Raw genomic sequence first — 21,315 nt, 5'->3', positions numbered from 1 at the left:
TGCTAGTGAGGATGCACTCTGCCGGCACAATGAGCATAGTGTGGACATGCAAAATTGACTTGATTAAATTGGAGGCTCGGTGTCAACTGACATGAAGTCGACTTAACTTTGTAGTGTAGACATGGCTCTACTGTGCTTTTCACCTGCAGTTCTCAGGTGCTTTACAAAAGAAAGGTTTCAGAGTAGCAGCCATGTTAGTATGTATCTGCAAAAAGAAAAAGAGGACTTGTGGCATCTTAGAGACTAATAAATTTATTTGAGCATAAGCTTTTGTGCATGCATCCGATGAAGTGAGCTGTAGCTCACGAAAGCTTATGCTCAAATAAATTTGTTAGTCTCTAAAGTGCCACAAGTCCTCCTTTTCTTTTTACAAAAGAAAGTAAGTGTCATTATCTCCAGTTTTACAGGTGGGGAAACTGGTAGAGGGAGGTGAAGTGCCTTGCCCAGGCTCACCTAGCGGGTCAGTCGCAAAGCTGGGAAGAGAGCCTAGGTCTTTTTGACTCCCAGCGTAATGCCCTTTCCACTAGACCATGCTGCCTTCTAAATATAGTACATGTCTGACCGCTTCCTTGAAAACTTCATTCTTAGGCCTGGGCTACACTGGCAGGTGGTTCGAACAAAGATACGCAACTTCAGCTACACTATTCGCATAGCTAAAGTCGAAGTATCTTAGTTCGACTTACCTGGCCATCCTCATGACAGCGAGTCCACCACGGCAGCTCCCCCGTCAACTCCACTTACTCCTCCTGCCGAGGTGGAGTACAGGCGTCGATTCGGCTATCCATTTATCGTGTCTAGACGAGACACGATAAATCGATCCCTGATAGATCAATCACTACCTGCTGATCTGGTGGGTAGTGAAGATGTACCCTTAGTCTCCAGCCTAAGGAAAACTTGCCAAATGCAGATAAAAACAGACACGCTCCTACCTGTTAGAGGGCTTTCCCTTACCTCCACCCCTGCTTCTTGTCACACAGACAGAAAGCAGAAAACCAGAAGTCTGAAGTGCAGGCAATGTGATGTTTATTGGGATTAGTTCTAAGCAAGCATATCCATAGCTCTACATACTGGCAGAGTCTGTTTCCCAGTGTTCGGTTCCCAGCTCTGATGCCACAGAGCATTTACCCCATGTCCCCCTTCTCAGCTCTGACACCGCAGAGCCTTGCCTGTGTTCTCATTCCTATTTCCCACCTCTTTCTTCTTAGCAGGCCCAAATATACCTGCAATGCATGCCCCTGTCCCACTCCTTACAATTTATGGTCATGTTCTGTTTTGGAGGGTTGTGAGTCTAGGGTCTTCGTTCCCACCTCTTTTGTATCCCATGGGAGGAGTAAGGAGTGAGGTTGTGTTCTGGCCGAGGCCTTTCTTTGGCTTTTAGTGTTTCTTATGCCTGCTCACCATCCCCCATCCTCCCTTGCCCCTCCCAACTGGTTACTTGACCTTGCCTTGAGATAGGAGTTGAGGCAGTCTTCAAGTTTGCACTCATATATTATACTCCCACCATGCCCACTAACACTTTAACTGGATCCCTTATCTTTTCTCATTGTACTAAAAGCCCCATCAGATTGGGGGAAATGCAACACACAGGGTCTTTGTTCATTGTTCTTCACACATATTAGTAAGGATCCCTTTGTTCACATATATTAGTGTAAGATATAAGAGTATCAAAAAGTCAAACCCAAAGTTCTATCTCTGGCTGGCAAACAAGCCTATTTACTTACACCGCCCAACATGCATGAGCAACAGATTTGCTATGAGAAACTTGCACCAAATGGTTCTACTGAGAGTTATCTTGTAGAGGGAAGAAGAATGTTGTAGGGATGCCAGAGAGAGGAGATAATGATGCTTCAGCTGAGGCAAAAGGGTTTTTATTTACACAGCTGAGCTCCATTTGGTATTATTAATAAAGAACATTCATTTCTTTGGCTAGAATCCTACCCCCTCTGAGTTTAGCTAGGGTACGATTAGTCCTCTTTCTGGCATGGCACATCAAATCGCATAAGCCACTTAGCTGTTCGGACTTCCGGTATATCTAGCTTACCCTGACTGTTGTAAGGATGATACTTGCTTTTCTTTATAAATCGTTTCCAGGTCTTTAGATGAAAAACTGTACATAAGAGTGAAGTGTTACTGTTGTCCTCATGCTGTATATTGATTAATAGCACTTTAGTTTTTCATATGTATTTATTCCTGCTGTATGGATACTAATAAAAAGTGATTATAAAGTAATCATTAATATAAAGTGAATTAAATAGACCCCACTATCCTTTTGTCACCTTACTCCACCTATTTAGCAGTGTCTTCTGTGTGTGATATTCACAACAGTTTTTCATTCTCTATTCTTGGACATTGCAGACTGCACTTTGGTGCAGTCCTATATCAGACTCATTCTTAAACTCCAGAGTACCCAGGACTCGGAGTGACCTTGTTACCCCCTGCCTCCAGCGAGAGGGGAATCTTTCTTGTAGTAGCTTCAGCAGTCCTCTGAGCTGTGCTAGCCCTAATTTTCCTTGCAGGTTAACAATAGGTACATCCCAATCCCCAAGTCCCTTTGAATGTTCCCCTGACACTGGGTACTCACAAATTCCAGATCCAGTGTACCTCAGTTTACCAGTTTTACCTTAAACCCCTGCTGCTGTACACCATACAGGACTTGTGAGCACTTATCATGAACAGAAGTAGGTTTATTTAATGAAGAATAAAGCTTCAATTAGAAACAAGAGAGTGTGGTGGAAATAAATGATTGCACTACAGAACAAAATCCAAACATTCATGAAAGCGCCCCCACTCCACAAGGGGTTTCCTCAGTGAATGGCTACAGAATACTTCTCCCTCCTCTGTGTTATACTGAGAGCAGCCTTTTGTTTTGTGATGGGCTTCCTCAGGTGCAACCTGGAACTGGAGTATCACTGAGCCCTTGGGCATACCAGTCTGGTTGGTCCTGCGCCCCTTCAATTCAGCCAGCTCTCCTGGACTCTTCCCCCCATCATATTAGCCTCCCAGGGGATCCTTCCCATCAGTTCCCTAAGGGCGTCAGAGTCTGTATTTTGATACTCTCCTTTCTTCCTTTTGTGAGGATCCTGAACTCAACCAGCTCACGGTCACTGCTGCCCAGGCTGCCACCCAATTCTACTTCCCCTATCAATTCTTCCCCCTTTTTTAAGCACCCCACTTATTGAAAGAGTGACCTCATCCCTTTCCTTAGTCAAAAACCTCTCAGGTTGAATATCACATGCCACCCAGAGTAAGTTTATTTCCCAATCCGCCCCTCCCTCAATGTGGAGAGGACAGTGCACCAGCCCTTGTACCTGAGCAGATTTCCCTTTTGCATAACACCACACTGTTTTAGGTAAAAAATATAAAACGGATTTATTAACTACAGAAAGATAAATTTAAAGTGATTAATAAGTGTACAGATCAAAGTTAGTTACCTAAGAAATAAACAAAATCGCAATCTAAGTTCTATACACTGGACAGGATTTGAATCAAGCAGTGTATCACCCTGATGGTACAAATAGTCCACCAGTCTTCCATACACAGACTAGAAATCCCTTCAGCCTGGGACCACATCCCTGGTTCCATTTTTGTTCTTAAGGTGTTTCCAGGTGTTGAATTGTGGGGGGAATGAGGCCATGTGGTGATGTCACTTCCGTCTTTTATAACAACTTCCGTGTGGAGGGAACTTCATTATTCCAAGCAAAGTCCCCAGCACAGTTTGTGGAATAGTACAGGCACGAGATGGAGTCCAGTATTGCATGATCTAGTCAGATGCATGCTTGCATCCTTGCATGCTTTGATGAGTCATAGCAGCCATTATTCATATACTGGCTGAAGTGCCCACAGGAAAGCCCATCATATGAGGATAAGCTTCTTCTGTGGCCTATTGAGTTTCTTAATGGGCCATTCCTTGAATGGTTCATCCACAATGTGCTGGCTAGACTAGATGTAAACTACCTTGTGGATGTCACCTCAAGGAGCAAACACATTTAAATACTGGTACATAGTCAATATTCATAACTTCAGATGCAATGACAGCACATACAATCCAACTGGACATTAACGTTTAACAGATCAAGACTTTCAGAATGATACCTTAAAAGGCATACTTTGCATAAAGCATATAATATCACCAGGGTAAATATTAGGGGGTGCCTTGGAGTTGCTTTTGGGTTACAGAATGTCACATGTTTCTATTCACAGGCAGGGCAAACCTCTGTTTTGTCTTGACGTTTCTTTTTTTACTTTTAAGTGGTGTTGATTGTCATTGCCTCAGATGGTTTCCCATTCAAATGGTTAGTATTGCGCAAGCTAAACAATTGAGCCTTGCATTGTATCACCAGCTAAACAGGGCAGGGGAACAACTGCACCCTGCCCAAGTGGGCCATCGCCAAGACATATGGTCTCCTGGTAACTAATTTCTACCCTAAGTCCATAAAGCATACTTTCAGGATAAATACATTATTCCGTAAATGCTACCCGTATATACATTTCACAGTCATGGATGTTGACAGGTTACAAGCTTTGAGTAGATACTTTACATGTTACTCTTTATGGATAAAAGTCTTATAAGACATATTTGGTGTAGTGAGTTTGTCAGGTCTGAGGTGAGAGATGTTTGCAAAGAACAGAACCCTTTGCCAAGGGGTCTCTGTGTCATGATATTGTGTCTGCGATGCTCCCTCTCAGCTTTTTCCCTGGTACTTCTTTCCCATTCTTGATGTGAATCCATACTGACTCTCCTCAAAGCATTCAGAACCTTCCAAATATATTCTTCTCTTTTGTCCCTGGTCCAGTGTTTCCAGTCTCTCCTCTTATTCTTTTTTCCTGTCTGAAGTCATATTTTCAGCTTTAATATGCCACATTAATTTCTTCAGTAAATATACAACTCTGTAGTTGCAAAAAAAGGTGTTAAACATCTCTGCAAAAGGTCCCTTGTTCTTTAACTTCTCCATAAAGTTTTGTGATGGATCCAGTTGGCTCTGGATTGATGTCAGACTGTAACTACTTTCTGGATCACCTGTTCTCACAATCCTTATTTCCTTCAACATTTCTTCCTCTTCTCCTGGGAAATATGTTTGGTTTCTAGCACTGGCCCCTTCCCTTTCACCATCCTATTTTAGAACACTGGGAAGACAAGTGTCCATATCACTTTCCATCTGTGTCTCCTCTGACAATCGTCTGTCTCATAGGAACACGCAAAATTGCACCGTTTCAACTAAAGGTGTGATTTTAAACCAATCTAATTAATTGGTGCACAAGACCACATGCATGCTGTCTTTCAAACCATGCTTATTTCAGTTTAGATTAAGTTAGTTAGGGACAGGTTTTAAGCTAAATTGAAATAAGCCACTCTTAAACCAAAATAATATTGTCCACTCCTGGTTTGCGCAGGTTTAACTAAAATTTTAAAATCACATTGTTAGTTAAACCTGTGTGTGTAGACAAGCTCTTTGAGTATATATATGTCTTCACTGCAGAGTGTACTTGGGATTGAGCACCTGGGTTGACCTGGCTTGGAGGTGAGCAGCCACACTGCAAAGCTATACTTGAGTGTGTCCATACTGATGGTACATTCACTCATGTGAGGTGCTAGGATTTCCGGGGACATATCCCATGGTTCTTAGCGCTTTAGTAAGATGAGCCACTCTGTGATTCTTTCCCAGTGAATTGTGAGAGAATTTACCTGTCTTGGGTATATGAGAGAGTTGTGGGAAGGGATTACTAAACCGAGTGTAAAACATGACTACATTTGTGTGAGGCTTTTGTGTGTGGACAGGAGCCAGGTTAATGACAATATCTGAGTAAAAGATCAAGTTAACTCTGAAGTGATACTAAACCCTGAGACTTCATTATGTCATTCAGTGGCCACTTAATACTTGTGTATTAGAGTGGGTATTTTTATCCTAATTTATGTAGAAGACAACTTTCTGATCCAAAAAGATTCCAAACAGAGGGGAAATTGTCTAGTGTCCACTTCTCATAAGTAAGGACTGGGGATGGGTCGCTAGAGAATGGGAGAATAATAAAGAAGTTTTGAAATAGGGACATGAGCTACTTGAATCCAGCATAGTGAGGAAAGAGTTTGCTAATGCAGCAGTAAAAGGGTATTTAGTCCTTGTGTAGACTAGGAGAATTTTTTCCTGTTTCTCATTACCAATGCTACTTATGGAATCAACTTTAGTTTACATGGGGGTATGATGAGGTAGATGAGGCCCAAAGGCCCCCTGCTTGGAGGCCTCGGGGGCCTGCCACAGCCATCCCAGGAGAGGAGCAGTGGAGAGATCTTCCAAGCAGGCTAGAATGGCTGCAGGGAGCAGCCCATGGGGGTCCAGCGGGCTCATATAAAAGGAGCTGCAGGGCCAGAGTAAGTGCAGGGACCAGGGGAGCAAGAGGTGCTCCTGGCTGGTTACAGGAGCTGAAAGAGCCTGGATAGATCAGTCTACTAGCAGAGACTGGGGGAGCAAGAGGTGCTCCTGGCTGGCTGCAAGGGCTAAGGCAGGAAGTTGCTGGCAGGGACCAGGGAAGTGAGGGAATAGCTTCTGGCTGGCTGCCAGGACTCACTTAAGACAGTCTACGGGGAAGAGGCCCAGGGAAATACAGTTAGTTAAAGGGATGTGGCACATGGCTGCTACTTACCTTCACATGTAAGCTGGCCAACTAGTGTACAGAGATAGGCCCTGTTGGTCAGTCTGAGGACCAGAGCCAGGGGAGGGGTACAGGACATTACTGAGGGCTTTGAGGTAGGCCATGTTGGACAGTGTACTCCGTAAAGGGAACAGTGTAGACAGCTTGGCCAGAGGACTGAGTCGCTGAAGATCCAATGAGAGATCCATCTGCTGGAAGGGGGAGTTCATGAGAGGTGAGTGCCGCCCTGCTGAAAAGAACTGTGAGATTGCAGGCATTGTCGGCCAGAGAAGGGGGGTGCTTGTGAGAGGCAGGTGCTGACCCTGTTACGGGGCACAGGGGTTTTTACTACTGTGTCATCTAGTGTTTAAAGAAGCTGAGTGGAAGGATGATTTTGTGGTTAAATCAGTGGAATGGGAATCCAAAAATTTAGATGAAATTTAGATAATGCCGCAGACTTCCTGTGTGAACTTGGGCAAGTTATTTATTCTCTGGGTGCCTCATTCCTTTTTTGTAAAATGGGGATAATATTTCCTTTTTCACGCTTGTCTGTTTTCTGTAATTAGTTTGCAAGCTATTTGGGACAGGGACTGTCTCTTACTGTGTCTGTATAGAGTGCCTAGCATATTGAGATCCTGATCTTGACTGGAGCCTCTTGGCACCACTGACAGTGCTGCTGTCGCAAAAGTGGTGTAATGACTCCTTCTGCTGTAAAATCAATCACACTCTATGCCTTCTTGTTCATCCCCATTGGCTTTTTGGTCCTGATGTATTTATTGCTCAGTGGCTTGCAGAACTCATATATAGACATGCAAATGCATCTGTGAATAATTTCCATCTTTTGAACCACCACTTTAGTTCTTTGACCTCACCATTCTTTGCGTGTTTTTGTGAGATTGAGCATCTTTCTGTTGTGCTTGAGTCCTAACTTGCAGTTATGGTAAAATTTTTTTTTTAAAACCCCCACAAAAAATGGAATAGGAAAATAAGAACGGGACCACAGGCCCAGCTCAGCAGCCTGTCTCTGACAGTGGCCAGTGATCAGATGTTTTGGAGGTAAAAGGTACAATTTCCATAATGGATAATTATGTAAATATGGATGGGACTTTCAAAAGCTCCTAAATGACTTAAGGGTACACATCCCACTGAAAGTCAATGGGGAAACATCTTCCTAATCCAAGACAACCAATTGTCTTGTTTATATTCTGGAGCATGTTATTCTAATAAGTGTTCATCCTAATTATTGTAACTGTGGAGGATATTTGTCTTCTTCAGATAAAAATCTAATCCTTGTTTTGAGTTCTAAAATATTTGCCTTAATATTTTATGGCAGTGAATTCCATAAGCTATGCATAATTTCCCCTGATTCCTTTCTTCTGCTTTAAATGTGTTGACTTTTAATTTCATTGGGTGTTCTGTTATTAGCGAGAATAAATAAGAACATTCAATTTACTTTCTCCATACTTTTCATTATTTTATCTATCTTTATTAATCTCCTCTTCTCTAAATGAGTCCTAATCTCTGTAATTTTTCTTCCCATGCAAGTGTTTCCATTCTTCTAATAATTTTCGTTGCTCTTTATCACTTTTCTTTTTTTTGCTACATACTGTTTCAATGGGGTGACCAAAACTGAACACACAATTTGAGATGAGGGCGTAGTATTAATTGATGTAATTTCAGTATTAGTCTTTTCCCTTCCTGATGTCTTGTTTGCTTTTCAACTACTGCTGAAATAATTAAGTAAATGATTTCAATAAGCTGTTTGCAGTGACACTTATACAGCATGAGTATTTCTGGACTGCTTACAATTAATTTAGAACACATCACTAGTTCAGGCTCTTCCCTCCAATGTGCATTTCCTTGCTATTGTCAATATTCATCTGCCACCAAGCTGCCCAGTTGCCTTGCTTTGTTAGGACCCCCTAAAATTCCTCACAATCTTCTCTAGTCTTGACTGACTTAACTAATAATTTTGTCATCCAAAATGTTGTTCCTTCCTGATTCATTCCCTCTTCCACATAATTAGTAACTATATTAAAAAAGACCGACAGGTTCTCTGTCATGTACCCGAATGGCTCTTCAGAGTGGAAGCTTTGGGTGTGTCAAGCTTATCCATTATGATCCTGGTTTTGCATAAAGCTAAAGAATGGGTCACAAAGCCTCAACAGGTGCTCAGTGGTAAACACGCGGGTGACTCTCAGTAATACTGAACAGAATTGTACAGAATTTTATGGAGGCATTGTCTTGTGGTTTTGGTTTTAGGTTTATTAAAGATCTGGATTTTTAATGACATTTGTAAGTGATGCAAAATTGAGAGAGTGAGTGGTTTGTGAAGCAAACACCAGTGAGGCCAGAGAAATAACACACAAGAAACTGGAGAGATTAGAAATGTGGATAGGAAATATCAAAATGAAATACTTCTTTAAACAGACACTAGTACATTGAAGCAAAATAATCTGAAATGCTGATATTTAATGGGAGAGAGACACTTGGTAAGCAGTAATGCTGAAAGAGATCTCGAAGTGAGAACAGGCAGCAAATCCATGAGCTTGCAAGTGCAGTATGGCAGCAAAAAACAAGCCAATATGACTTTGGGGTGCATTTGTTCTGGAAAAGTGAGGTAATATCCCTCACTTGGTAAGTCTGAGACTTGGGCTATGTCTACACAGTGCATCTTACAATGGTGTGGCTGTGCTGCTGCAGCCGTGCCGTTGTAAGGTGCACTTGTGGCTGCTCTTTATCTCCGGGACAGAGCTCTCCTCGTGACAAAATAAAACCGCCCCCAACGAGGGGCGGTAGCTTTGTCGCTGGGAGCATGGCTCCCACTGGCGAAGTGCTGTCCACACTGGTGCTTTTTGTCGCTAAAACTTTTGTCGTTCAGCGGGGTGTTTTTTCACACCCCTGAGTGACAAAAGTGCCAGTGTGGACATAGCCTTAGATTGCAGTAGGGTGGAGGACCAAGTACTTCATTACTAGACAGATGTAAACAAATTTGAGGGAGTTGAGAGAAGAGTGACAAATGATTAAAGACGGAAGGGACTGATGCAAGCAAAGAACCCATTATAAATACGGGTAGATTGGCTAAGTCAGAGGTCTCAAACGCAAATGCCCAGGGTGCAGGGTGTGGCAGGGGGCTCAGGGCAGGGAGTTGGGGTGCGGAGTGCAGGAGGGGTTCGGGGACAATGTGGGCTGAGGGGTGGCAGCGGTGCGCACCGGGGCCAGGGCAGGCTCCCTGCCTCCCCTGGCCCCGGCCCCGGCCCCGGCCCCGGCCCCTGCACCACTTCGCTCCGGGAAGCAGCTGGAACCATGTCCCTGCGGCCCGGGGGAGGGCGCGAGGGCACAGGGCTCCATGCACTGACTTGCAGCTCCTCCAGGTACCTCCCCTGAAGCTCCCATTGGCCGTGGTTCCCTGTTCCCGGGGCAACTCACGGAGCCCTTTGCCTCTCCCCCGCCCCCTCCCCAGTCCACAGGGACATTGTGCCAGCCGCTTCAGGGAGTGGCACAGGGCTTGCGGGGCCACGGGGGGCAATCCCGGAGGCCGGATGCGGCATGCAGGCTATAGTTTGCCCGCCCCTGGCCTAGAGGTAGGCCGGGGTGGGGCGGGGGGCTGCTTGTTTGAGACCCCCTGGGCTAAGTGATAACTAAAAGCATGTAGTGGAGAAAAGTGATGATAATCTACAAATATTTGAGGGGAGTACTCTTGAAAGATGGAAATGAATTAATTTAGCTTTGTAGAAAGAGGCATAACCAGGAGCAGTGGAATGAGATCCTGAAAATTATTACATTTCAGGTAGAGTTGGAAGAAGAAATTTAAAACTAGACTGGACAAAGCACTCAAGATGTGGATCCTAAAGCCAAAGACCCAGCATTTGCGTGGGGATAAATCAGATGATTTAATAGGTCTCTTTCATCTCTTAATTTCTATGCTTCTGAGATACATCAAGACATGCTGATCTCCTCCCTTTTTAACTATTTCTTTCTGCCTCTCACCCCTTCCCTCTCTAGTGAATCTACATTATTGCTTATCCATCATGATGTTTGGGTCCAGGGAGATAATGGAAATAGAAGGGAAGGGGAAAATGTTTAGATACTAACCAATGTTCCCTCTAATTTTTTTCATCCATGTGCGGAATAAATTTTGTTATGTGCACCGAGGTATGTGCGAATGCGCGCCACCAGTAGAAACAAAAAACCTAGATATAATATTTTAAAAAAGTTACCATAGGGATAATTACTCCAGCCAGGACTGGTTAGGCCTTTTAGAACTCACTACTCAACGAATTAAATTTAAGTGTAAGAGAAATAAAAATTATGAAATGCATTGACCAGTCAAAACACTAAAATAAAACACTTTGAAAGAATAAAATTACAGAGAAATATATGTGTATTGCAGGAAGTACCAAGAAGTAACAACAACAATAATACAAGAATGTGTTAGGAGGTGAGTGTGAAAGAGACAGTGTGTGTGTGTGACACAGCGTGTGTGTGTGTGTGCATGTGTGCAACACAGAACATGTGTATGAGACACAGAGACAGTGTGTCCTGGATGCTGGGGAAGTTTCTGAGACATTGTCTCTTTAAGGCACTCACTGAACGCTCTCCTGCTTTGTCCCGAGCCCTGTCTCCCCTCCCCTGCTCTGCGGAGATTGGGTACATGGGCAGCGGGAAGGGGGGGAGAGAGAGAGACTGGGTGAGCTGGCTGCTGGGGAAGTCTCAGCGATTGTGCGCTGTCTCTTTAAGAAAGGCAATTACTGCCCAGAGGCTCGAGTCTTTCAGACCTCAGACTGCAGCAGCTCCGAGTGCTGAACCAGGCTGTCCCCTCTCCCCTGCTCTGTATAGATGAGGTACAAGGGCAGGGGGAGGGGGACACCCTGACATCAGAACCCCCCTACCCCCACGCTGCACAGCCAGCAGGAGGGTCCTGGGAGCAGCTGCAGGAGCAACGTGGCTGCAAAGCAGCAGGTGGGAGGGGCACCTGAACACACACTGCTGGATGTGTGGGCTCTGCTAATCAACTGCACGACACTTGAATCTCTCCTGGTCGGCTGCCCAACCGCGCAGCTTAGAGGAAACATAGATCCTAACCTGAGATTAGGTTTGGCAAACCAGTTAATTGACTGGGCAAATAATGTCAATTGACTGCCCATTATTTGACTGCGGTGAAATATTATCAGGTATTCCAGCAAGATTGCCCTGAGGTAGGCCACGGCCATTCTTTCATTTTTGAGACCTTAATTTTATTGTGTTATACATTTTTCTGAGTCAAAGTAACTCAGCTAAACACCTTGGTTTTGTAATTAAGCATATGTAGCTGTCTAAAGCTAAGCTTGTTAGAAATCAGAAGGTCTTATTCTTTTTTTTGTTACTCTTGTTACTGTTCTAGTAAATCTGTGCTTTAAAATATTTCACCATTTATGATATTTTTTGACAATATTTGACTGATCAGCTGACCAACTAGTTTTGGATTGGTCAAACGCCCAGCCCTTTTGAAAGATTTGATAGGAAAATAAAAAGCTTGTTAAATTACATTAACTTTGTAAATAGGTATACGGGGTGGGAGAGGGAAAGTGAATAGATTTCTGGGCTGACTTCCCTGAGCATTGTCTTTTTAATCTTCTAATATAACTGGCTGGTGCTACACACAGGCTCTTGCTCATGTTTGTGAAAGTGGCCTGGTGCCAGGAAGCCATTTAATCCAGTAACCTCTGGTTCACTGTTTCTCTTTTTGGAGCTGTGTATTGTGGAAATGCTGTGAAGGGAGGTCCCATGCTGTGGGCTGCCATATGTGTTAGACTTGTTTGAGGCTATGTCTACACTAGAGTGCTTACAGCAGCACAGCTGTACCGATCCAGCTGTGCTGCTGTGAGATCTCTCGTGTAGATGCTCTATGCTGACAGAAGAGAGCTCTTCCATTGACCTAATTAAACCACCCCAATGAGCGGTGGGAGAAGCTCGGCCACTGACATAGCACTGTGCACACTACCACGTATGCTGGCGAAACATATGTCACTTGAGGTGTATATTTTTTTCATACCTCTGAGTGATGTAAGTTTTGCCCACATAAGTGGTAGTGTTGACATGGTCCGACTGTGGAAACCTGCAAGTGATTAGACCACTGTTTCTCAAATGTGGTCACATGCGGCCACCAGGGCCTTTTCTTGCAGCCACAGCCATCTGGACTGTGATGGGGGTAACGCAAAGCAGTGGCCCCTCTCGCAAGGCTGCCAGCAGCGGTTGGGCCCTGCCTCCCTCCAGAGACTCAAACACTGAAAGTGCAGGCAACTGGTGAATTCCCCACTTTCCCGGGGTAAGGGGAGGCAGGCTTCGACCATGGGGCTTTGGGCTCCATCCACGTGGCGGCAGGCTCTGGTTCCAGGTTCTGGCCCCAGGCTCACCACCCCTGCCATCGTCCCTGGGCCCTGCTGCCTCCCTGTTTGCCTCCCTATCCAGGCTTAATTTGTCCCAGAGATTGCTGGGGCTGAGTAAGTTTGCTGTGAAAATTGATATTAACAAACATACAAATATCACTTTTCACAGCAGAAGACTTACCAGCTAGCAAGTCTTAAGGGGAAAAAAAGCACAACCAAAAAAGCAAAAGAAACAACAACAAAAGACAAGAACATGCAAAGTGCCTTATTTGTGTTTCTAGTCTGTTTAGGTCCAGTAAAGAAAAGAGACAACTGTAAATTATTATTATTACTGAGTCTGAGAAAAACCCAACATAAATAAATTACAATGATTTGGACACATATATGTGCATATTTATTTGTTTTTCCTAAGGTTAATTAAGTATTTTAGGAAAAATTGTCAACGCGGCCACCAGCAAGAGTTGGTGACCGCACTCTGAGGCCACCAAAAATTTGTTCTGAGAACCCCTGGACTAGACAACCTGAATAATAGCAAAACTTTTTAAAACAAGAGGAGGTGTGGGAGATGTTTTTTTGTTTAATGACCCAAAGCATGTGGTAAAATTGCAGCCAAAAGGTCAGTGAATCTGCTGCTGAGAGAAGGTAGGGTGGCCCTGAACTCCTGTGTTTGGTTTCAGTGATAAGGGAAGTGGTGAAACGTGTTCTTGTTGCCAGGCAGAGTGAGCTGCTGCTTTCCTGGGCAAATTGGCAGGTGACTGACTGACGGTCTCGTGTGATAAATGGAGGTTGTGACAGAGAGCCCAGCCTGAGCTGTGTGTGGAGCAGTTACGTGAATCACTGGCTACAGGCTTGTGAAAGGAAAAGTTATCACTGGCTGGCTGGCTGGCTGGCATTGGCTTTCAGGCAGCCCTGGTATTAATTTGAGGAGATTATGCAAAGAATTTGGGAAAAGTCCCACTTCTGGGGTTTTTCTATGTAAGACTAGAAAATTTGTACCTCATATGTCAAACAGTATTAATAAAGAGTTGGTTTATAGTAGTACATTGCATTTCTATACGTGGAGAAGGACCTACAGCTGCAGCCTGAGCTCCGTGATAGAATGCTGTGATATAGGAACCAATGGGCCTCAGTTTACTCTACATTAGGAAGAAAGGTCTCTCTGTGAAATGTACTTCAGATTTCTCAGGACTGTGACCTTCATATGAAGAGGCCCCTGGACTTTGACTTTCAGATCCAGAAAGACCATGGCAAGCCAGACACCCCTCTGTTTTTTCATTCCCTTCTCTGGTTCTATTTTGACATGGTTCATGCCCTGTGTTAAATGTTATTGCCTTTCCTGCACTTAGTGGCCCCCATCCAGGAACAATCAGAGGTGCAGCGCCTTGTTGGCTATTTCAGTCCTGTTGGGAATTCCTCCCCCAACTGAGTGTTCTCTGAACATTGTCTGCGATTAACTTGAAACTCCTATGAAATGAAGCATCCTATTTAGGCTCTGATCTTCCTCTCCTGCAAGTCTCTAATCCAGCCCCATTTTCCTTTCTTTCCAGTTGCAGGGAGTGATTGCAAGCCAAGCATTGTTGGTTTTTGCTCTGTGTGCTGGCTGCTGAACAAAGGTGCTGATGAAAAGGTAAGAGCTTAACCTCCATCCTCTTTGATGTAGATTTACATTCCGAGGGACTGATAAATTTAGACTTGCCATACCTGTCACCTTTAACTGTAACTAAGCTCTCAGCGGAGAGAATCTAATCCACCAGCTCATAAAATCTTAAGTGTCGACCATCAAAGTTAAATTTTGGTTCAGCATGGATGGCATGGCATTTTGCAGTACTGCAGAAGGGGGAAGCTGAAAAGTAGTCACGGTTCTCCTCTCACACGCAGGGCAGGAAGGCAGGATTTAGAGCAACAAAAATAGCTTTGACCTGAAAATGAGTATTAATTACAATACTAACTTGCTGGTATTTGTACAGTTGTTGACCAAAGACCATCTCTGCAGGGTGTGGCTGAGGTGAGCGCTTCAAAAAGTGGTGTGTGTTTCTACACAAACCTGCTTACCTGTGTGAAGTGTTGGGCGCTTTCTGAGCAAAGCCGACATATTTATGCCTTTACTTGCGAGGAAAAGAAGTAATATGCTTTTGTGAAGGGAGTGTGGGGACAGGCATGAGATGGGGGCTGAGGCTCACATGCATCCGATGAAGTGAGCTGTAGCTCACGAAAGTTTATGCTCAAATAAATTGGTTAGTCTCTAAAGTGCCACAAGTACTCCTGTTCTTTTTGCGGATACAGACTAACAAGGCTGCTACTCTGAAACCTCCCATTGCTGTGTTATCAGAAGGTGCCAGTAGTTCGTGAGCGGTGATTTCAGTAAAGCCTCCATTCCAGGCAAGGAAATATTGGGAGGTACCAGAGGGATGGGTATTGCTGCTGTGGAGGAGTGTTTTTTCCAACAGGTCTTTTTGAAAATGAGTAGGTTAAACCAGTGCAGGGACTAATCCTAAAGAGAAGTTTGAAAGCATGATGGTATTCTGTAATTGTGAAACAGGATTGTGCCTTGGCTGCACACAGATGAAATGCATATATGAGGAATACTATCAGTGCTTCAGAGAAAACTGGATGAAAGTGAATATATGATGTGATGTGGTGTAAAGAATGCTTTGACATGTGTTTGGGCTGGCTACATTACTCACAAGTGGCCAAGCCATGAGTAATGGTTGCAGATCATCCCAAAATAGTGATGATAAAATCATTATGCCATCACATGTTCTCTATGTGCCTGATACTTGACAGAAAATCTGCTTTCTGAACGTTTTTGAGTTAAAAAAAAAATATATTGGTATTATCCCTCAACCTGTAAAGCCAGTCTGTCTTAGTGCCATGAGTGCAACACTTTAGGTTTTGGAAGGGGAGAGAAATTATAACTATTTTAGGAATGTATAAACAATTACCTAAAATACCTTTTCATTTCACAGGCAGGGCAGAAAAGGTGGGGGAGTAGCACTGTATGTAAGGGAGCAGTATGACTGCTCAGAGCTCCGGTACGAAACTGCAGAAAAACCTGAGTGTCTCTGGATTAAGTTTAGAAGTGTGAGCAACAAGAGTGATGTAGTGGTGGGAGTCTGCTATAGACCACCGGACCAGGGGGATGAGGTGGATGAGGCTTTCTTCCGGCAACTCGCAGAAGCTACTAGATCGCATGCCCTGGTTCTCATGGGTGACTTTAATTTTCCTGATATCTGCTGGGAGAGCAATACAGTGGTGCATAGACAATCCAGGAAGTTTTTGGAAAGCGTAGGGGACAATTTCCTGGTGCAAGTGCTAGACGAGCCAACTAGGGGGGAGCTTTTCTTGACCTGCTGCTCACAAACAGGGAAGAATTAGTGGGAGAAGCAAAAGTGGACGGGAATCTGGGAGGCAGTGACCATGAGTTGGTTGAGTTCAGGATCCTGACACAGGGAAGAAAGGTAAGCAGCAGGATACGGACCTTGGACTTCAGGAAAGCAGACTTCGACTCCCTCAGGGAATGGATGGGTAGGATCCCCTGGGGGACTAACATGAAGGGGAAAGGAGTCCAGGAGAGCTGGCTGTATTTCAAGGGATCTCTGTTGAGGTTACAGGGACAAACCATCCCGATGAGTCGAAAGAATAGTAAATATGGCAGGCGACCAGCTTGGCTTAACGGTGAAATCCTAGCGGATCTTAAACATAAAAAAGAAGCTTACAAGAAGTGGAAGGATGGACATATGACCAGGGAAGAGTATAAAAATATTGCTCGGGCATGTAGGAATGAAATCAGGAGGGCCAAATCGCACCTGGAGTTGCAGCTAGCAAGAGATGTCAAGAGTAACAAGAAGGGTTTCTTCAGGTATGTTAGCAACAAGAAGAAAGCCAAGGAAAGTGTGGGCCCCTTACTGAATGAGGGAGGCAACCTAGTGACAGAGGATGTGGAAAAAGCTAATGTGCTCAATGCTTTTTTTGCCTCTGTCTTCACTAACAAGGACAGCTCCCAGACTGCTGCGCCGGGCATCACAACATGGGGAGTAGATGGCCAGCCCTCTGTGGAGAAAGAGGTGGTTAGGGACTGTTTAGAAAAGCTGGACGTGCACAAGTCCATGGGGCCGGACGAGTTGCATCCGAGAGTGCTAAAGGAATTGGTGGCTGTCTCCCACAGTATTCTTGCTAGCAAGTTAAAGAAGTATGAGCTGGATGAATGCACTATAAGGTGGATAGAAAGTTGGCTAGATTGTCGGGCTCAGTGGGTAGTGATCAATGGCTCCATGTCTAGTTGGCAGCCGGTGTCAAGCGGAGTGCCCCAGGGGTCGGTCCTGGGGCCGGTTTTGTTCCATATCTTCATAAATGATCTGGAGGATGGTGTGGATTGCACTCTCAGCAAATTTGCGGATGATACTAAACTAGGAGGAGTGGTAGATACGCTGGAGGGCAGGGATAGGATACAGAGGGACCTAGACAAATTGGAGGATTGGGCCAAAAGAAATCTGATGAGGTTCAATAAGGATAAGTGCAGGGTCCTGCACTTAGGACAGAAGAACCCAATGCACAGTTATAGACTAGGGACTGAATGGCTAGGCAGCAGTTCTGTGGAAAAGGACCTAGGGGTGACAGTGGACGAGAAGCTGGATATGAGTCAGCAGTGTGCCCTTGTTGCCAAGAAGGCCAATGGCATTTTGGGATGTATAAGTAGGGGCATAGCGATCAGATCGAGGGACGTGATCGTTCCCCTCTATTCGACATTGTTGAGGCCTCATCTGGAGTACTGTGTCCAGTTTTGGGCCCCACACTACAAGAAGGATGTGGATAAATTGGAGAGAGTCCAGCGAAGGGCAACAAAAATGATTAGGGGTCTGGAACACATGAGTTATGAGGAGAGGCTGAGGGAACTGGGATTGTTTAGTCTGCAGAAGAGAAGAATGAGGGGGAATTTGATAGCTGCTTTCAACTACCTGAGAGGTGGTTCCAGAGAGGATGGTTCTAGACTGTTCTCAGTGATAGCAGATGACAGGACAAGGAGTAATGGTCTCAAGTTGCAATGGGGGAGGTTTAGGTTGGATATTAGGAAAAACTTTTTCACTAGGAGGGTGGTGAAACACTGGAATGCGTTACCTAGGGAGGTGGTAGAATCTCCTTCCTTAGAAGTTTTTAAGGTCAGGCTTGACAAAGCCCTGGCTGGGATGATTAAATTGGGGATTGGTCCTGCTTTGAGCAGGGGGTTGGACTAGATGACCTCCTGAGGTCCCTTCCAGCCCTGATATTCTATGATTCTATGATTACATAATAATATTGTGATTGTAAAGTCCAATATCTCAGAACCTTCTACGATTGGAAGCAAGTGCTGTGTAGTCCAGGGAGTCTGAAAGTTTTGCCTCTAGTTCTTGATGAGTTGTAGCATACTGCACTTTAAACCTCTCACTATGTTTTATTATTGCCTTTGTTCTTTTTTCTTCTTAGCCAAAGTTTTTAATCAAAAAACCGTAGTACTGTGTTGAGTATTATAGTTTTCTGTAAAACTATTAGTAAAAAGCATTTTTTTAAAATGTGAGAAACCTGTATTTAAATGTATTCTGACCTAGTTGCAAGCTATGAATATCTCACAGTCGGGTTGTTAAACTTTGTTAAATAGTTACAGGTTGGTAGAGGTTACCCATGCATATTTAGAAGCTGTTCTCACTATAGCTCAGTCTGTCTGTGGATCCATCTGGCTCTCAAAATCAGTGCTCTGACCTCTCTTTTAGCTCTTGATCTGATGTCTTGTGTAGCCTGTTCCTGCTACTTCTAAAGGTTTGTGTATAGATGTCAGAAAGCCTTACTAACATTTTACCTGTTGCATTATTCCTCTCTCTAATGCACAGTTACCATTGTATGTTCAAGTTTACAGAAATATTTAATGGAGTTCAGTATCCAACTGCATAGCATTTTTAAATCTCCTTTTGCATCTTTGGTCATTTTAAAGTCCTTTTTTTAAACTTCAAAGTATGTCTTTTGAAGTCTTGGGTAGTGTGAACTAGCTGTAAAAAGAATCCCTCTCTATCTTTGTGCATGCACAAACATTCCTAGTTGATCTTTTAGCCAGATCTTTTAATATTCTTTAATCCCCCTCCCCATCCGGGAAGTCTTCCTAAATAGAAAACCTGCAGTTCCCTCATAAAGTAACATGAAACCAAATGTTGTAGTAGATGTAACTTGTAAAGTAGAAACAACTATATGTCACAGTCCCAAAAGCGAGATTTGTTACAACAATAGGGAACAAATTACTTATGGCATCTGTGGTTTGAATGTTTCCATGCTAGAGGATGTGGGGAGCAGCTGTGAGGGGGGCAATGAAAGAAGGGTTTGCAAAAATGGATTTGGAGGACCAAAGAGTGATTGGTGCACAGGTAGAGGCAGTGGTTCTGTATGTAAGGGGTTGGCTTGAAAAAAGGCCTGGATCTAGTCTTCATAAGGGGAAAAAATGGGGGGAGATGGGGGCGGAATGTCCCGTCAGAACTACTATTGGTTTAGCTGTACCAGTGGTAGAGCTGCTGGGAGTTTGTGCACACACGGCTGTGGCAGCTTCTGGCATTTTCATCACTGTCAGCTAAATGTTGTGAGACTCCAACCAGTGCAGTTGAATTGGTGGTAGCGTCTGTGTGAACTTCTTTTCTAAATTCCCTTGTGTAGACCAGGACCTAAGAGCGAACAAAAGTGCTAATGGGAGGAAGATATTGAGGACCTTTACCTTTTTTGGTTGTACCCTTGAAAGTGACTGCAAAAAAAGGGGAACTTGTGGTTCCATGTTTATTCTTTCTTAATAACTCCATCTCAAATGTGCTTGGATGACAAGTGAAAAGATATCCTTTCTAAACTTGGAGTTAACCTGAGATCAGAGAGTCAAGCTGGTTTCTTTCCTTGTCGCGCTTCCTCACTGTTATTAATAAAATACTGTGCCTTCAGTGATATCTGTGTAACTGACTAAACCTCAGCAAGCAAGTCTGGTGTGTGAGAAGAAAGGAATTCAGTACCCCTCTCCTAGCTGTGTTGGGTTTGCATAGCTAAAGGTAGTAAAGTGTCACTAAAGCAAGCAGATAGGGCTTGGAATACACACATGGAACAGTTCTGCTGGTCATGCAGGTGCTATTTTTAGTTACTTTTCAGAGCCTCACTTTAAGAAGAAAAGGGAGTGGTGTGGCAGGGTGGGTGAGAGGTAAATGAGAGCTGAGATGCAGGGAGAGTGAATTGGAGAGGGCCCTGAAGCGGAGGATGAAGAGTTTGAAATGGATGCAGGAGAGGAAGCCAGCGAAGAGTTTCAATAGGGCCGGGTGCAGGAAAGTTTCTTATGGCAAACCATGTTTGTGACTCAGGGAGATAATTTTAGAGATGGAAAGAAGCTAATGTCTGACAGCTGTTGCTCTTTAGTATCTACCTGTTAGTGCTTTCATTCTTGACCATTGTGTGTTTGTGGATTGAGGGAACCTATTGATCTCTGTTGCTGAGAGTGTGAATTCTGCCAATAAGGCACCAGAGTACATACATTGATGGATGCACAAGAGTACACTTCTTCCACATACCAGAGAGGTGGTTGGGTGAGGCTTGGTAATTATATAACAGCTCTCTACAGGAAAGCTTGCTAAGCCCCCTTTTCAAACCAGAAACCAAGGTTGCAGTGCACAGGTCAGACCATTTCAGAAACAATGATGTTGAACATAAAGTGCTTTTCTGCTCAGAAGCTTGCCTGAAGCAGGCCCTTCTTTTGCTAGGATTCTTTCAGTAGGGTTGCCCCTCCCTCTCTAGCGAGCAGTAGCATCCTTGTGATTCCTTTCAGATTTGCTAGCTTTTGTGGACTGGTGTGGAAGGGGGCGGCTACTGCACTGAGTATGGCATTTCTCCAAAGCTGGTGGGATTGTTCCCAGCTGTCAGTGACTCATAGTAGCTGAGTTACTGTCTTCAGAGTTCAAGTTAATGGAATTTGCTATTCAGTTTCCCCTGAATTGTCTAGGAGAGGAGGAGTTTCCCTTTAACTGGAGGAAGGAGGGGAGAAATCCCACAAAGAAGAAGCGTGAATATGTGTTAGGGTGTGTAAAAGTGCCAAGACGTGCTGTCCTTGCTAACCAGGATGATGCATGCAGTCCCTTACTCAGGAGCATGAAGGATCAGGCAATCATATGTTCCATTGCATTCTATTCTGTTTTATATAGATTCTCACACAGTACCCCTCACCATAGTACCTGAGCTCTTTCCAATAGTGCATTAAGCAATGTGACTGTTTGCCACATGTTTGTTCCCTCATCATCTCCCTGGGGGGAGAACTGTGTGTAGTGGAGAGTTTTGTTTTGGA

General features: G+C 44.2%; 1 protein-coding gene across 3 annotated transcripts in view; it reads left to right on the top strand.

Moving 5' to 3' along the window:
• NDST2 (N-deacetylase and N-sulfotransferase 2) overlaps nucleotides 1-21,315 on the top strand; it is a 231,903-nt gene that overhangs the window by 34,574 nt on the left and 176,014 nt on the right. For 2 of the 3 annotated variants that reach the window (XM_084633086.1, XM_084633087.1), the window contains exon 2: nucleotides 14,540-14,619. The gene's annotated coding sequence lies outside the window, so the exon portion shown is untranslated. Of the gene's footprint in view, nucleotides 1-11,563; nucleotides 11,823-14,539; nucleotides 14,620-21,315 lie in introns of those variants that run through there. The other variant, XM_084633088.1, reaches the window with a different exon arrangement.

Source organism: Lepidochelys olivacea (assembly GCF_965140295.1).
Source record: "Lepidochelys olivacea isolate rLepOli2 genome assembly, chromosome: 7".
Taxonomy (NCBI): domain Eukaryota; kingdom Metazoa; phylum Chordata; order Testudines; family Cheloniidae; genus Lepidochelys; species Lepidochelys olivacea.
The sequence above is the reverse complement of the archived record's forward strand: the minus strand, read 5'-3'. Positions and strand labels throughout refer to the sequence as shown.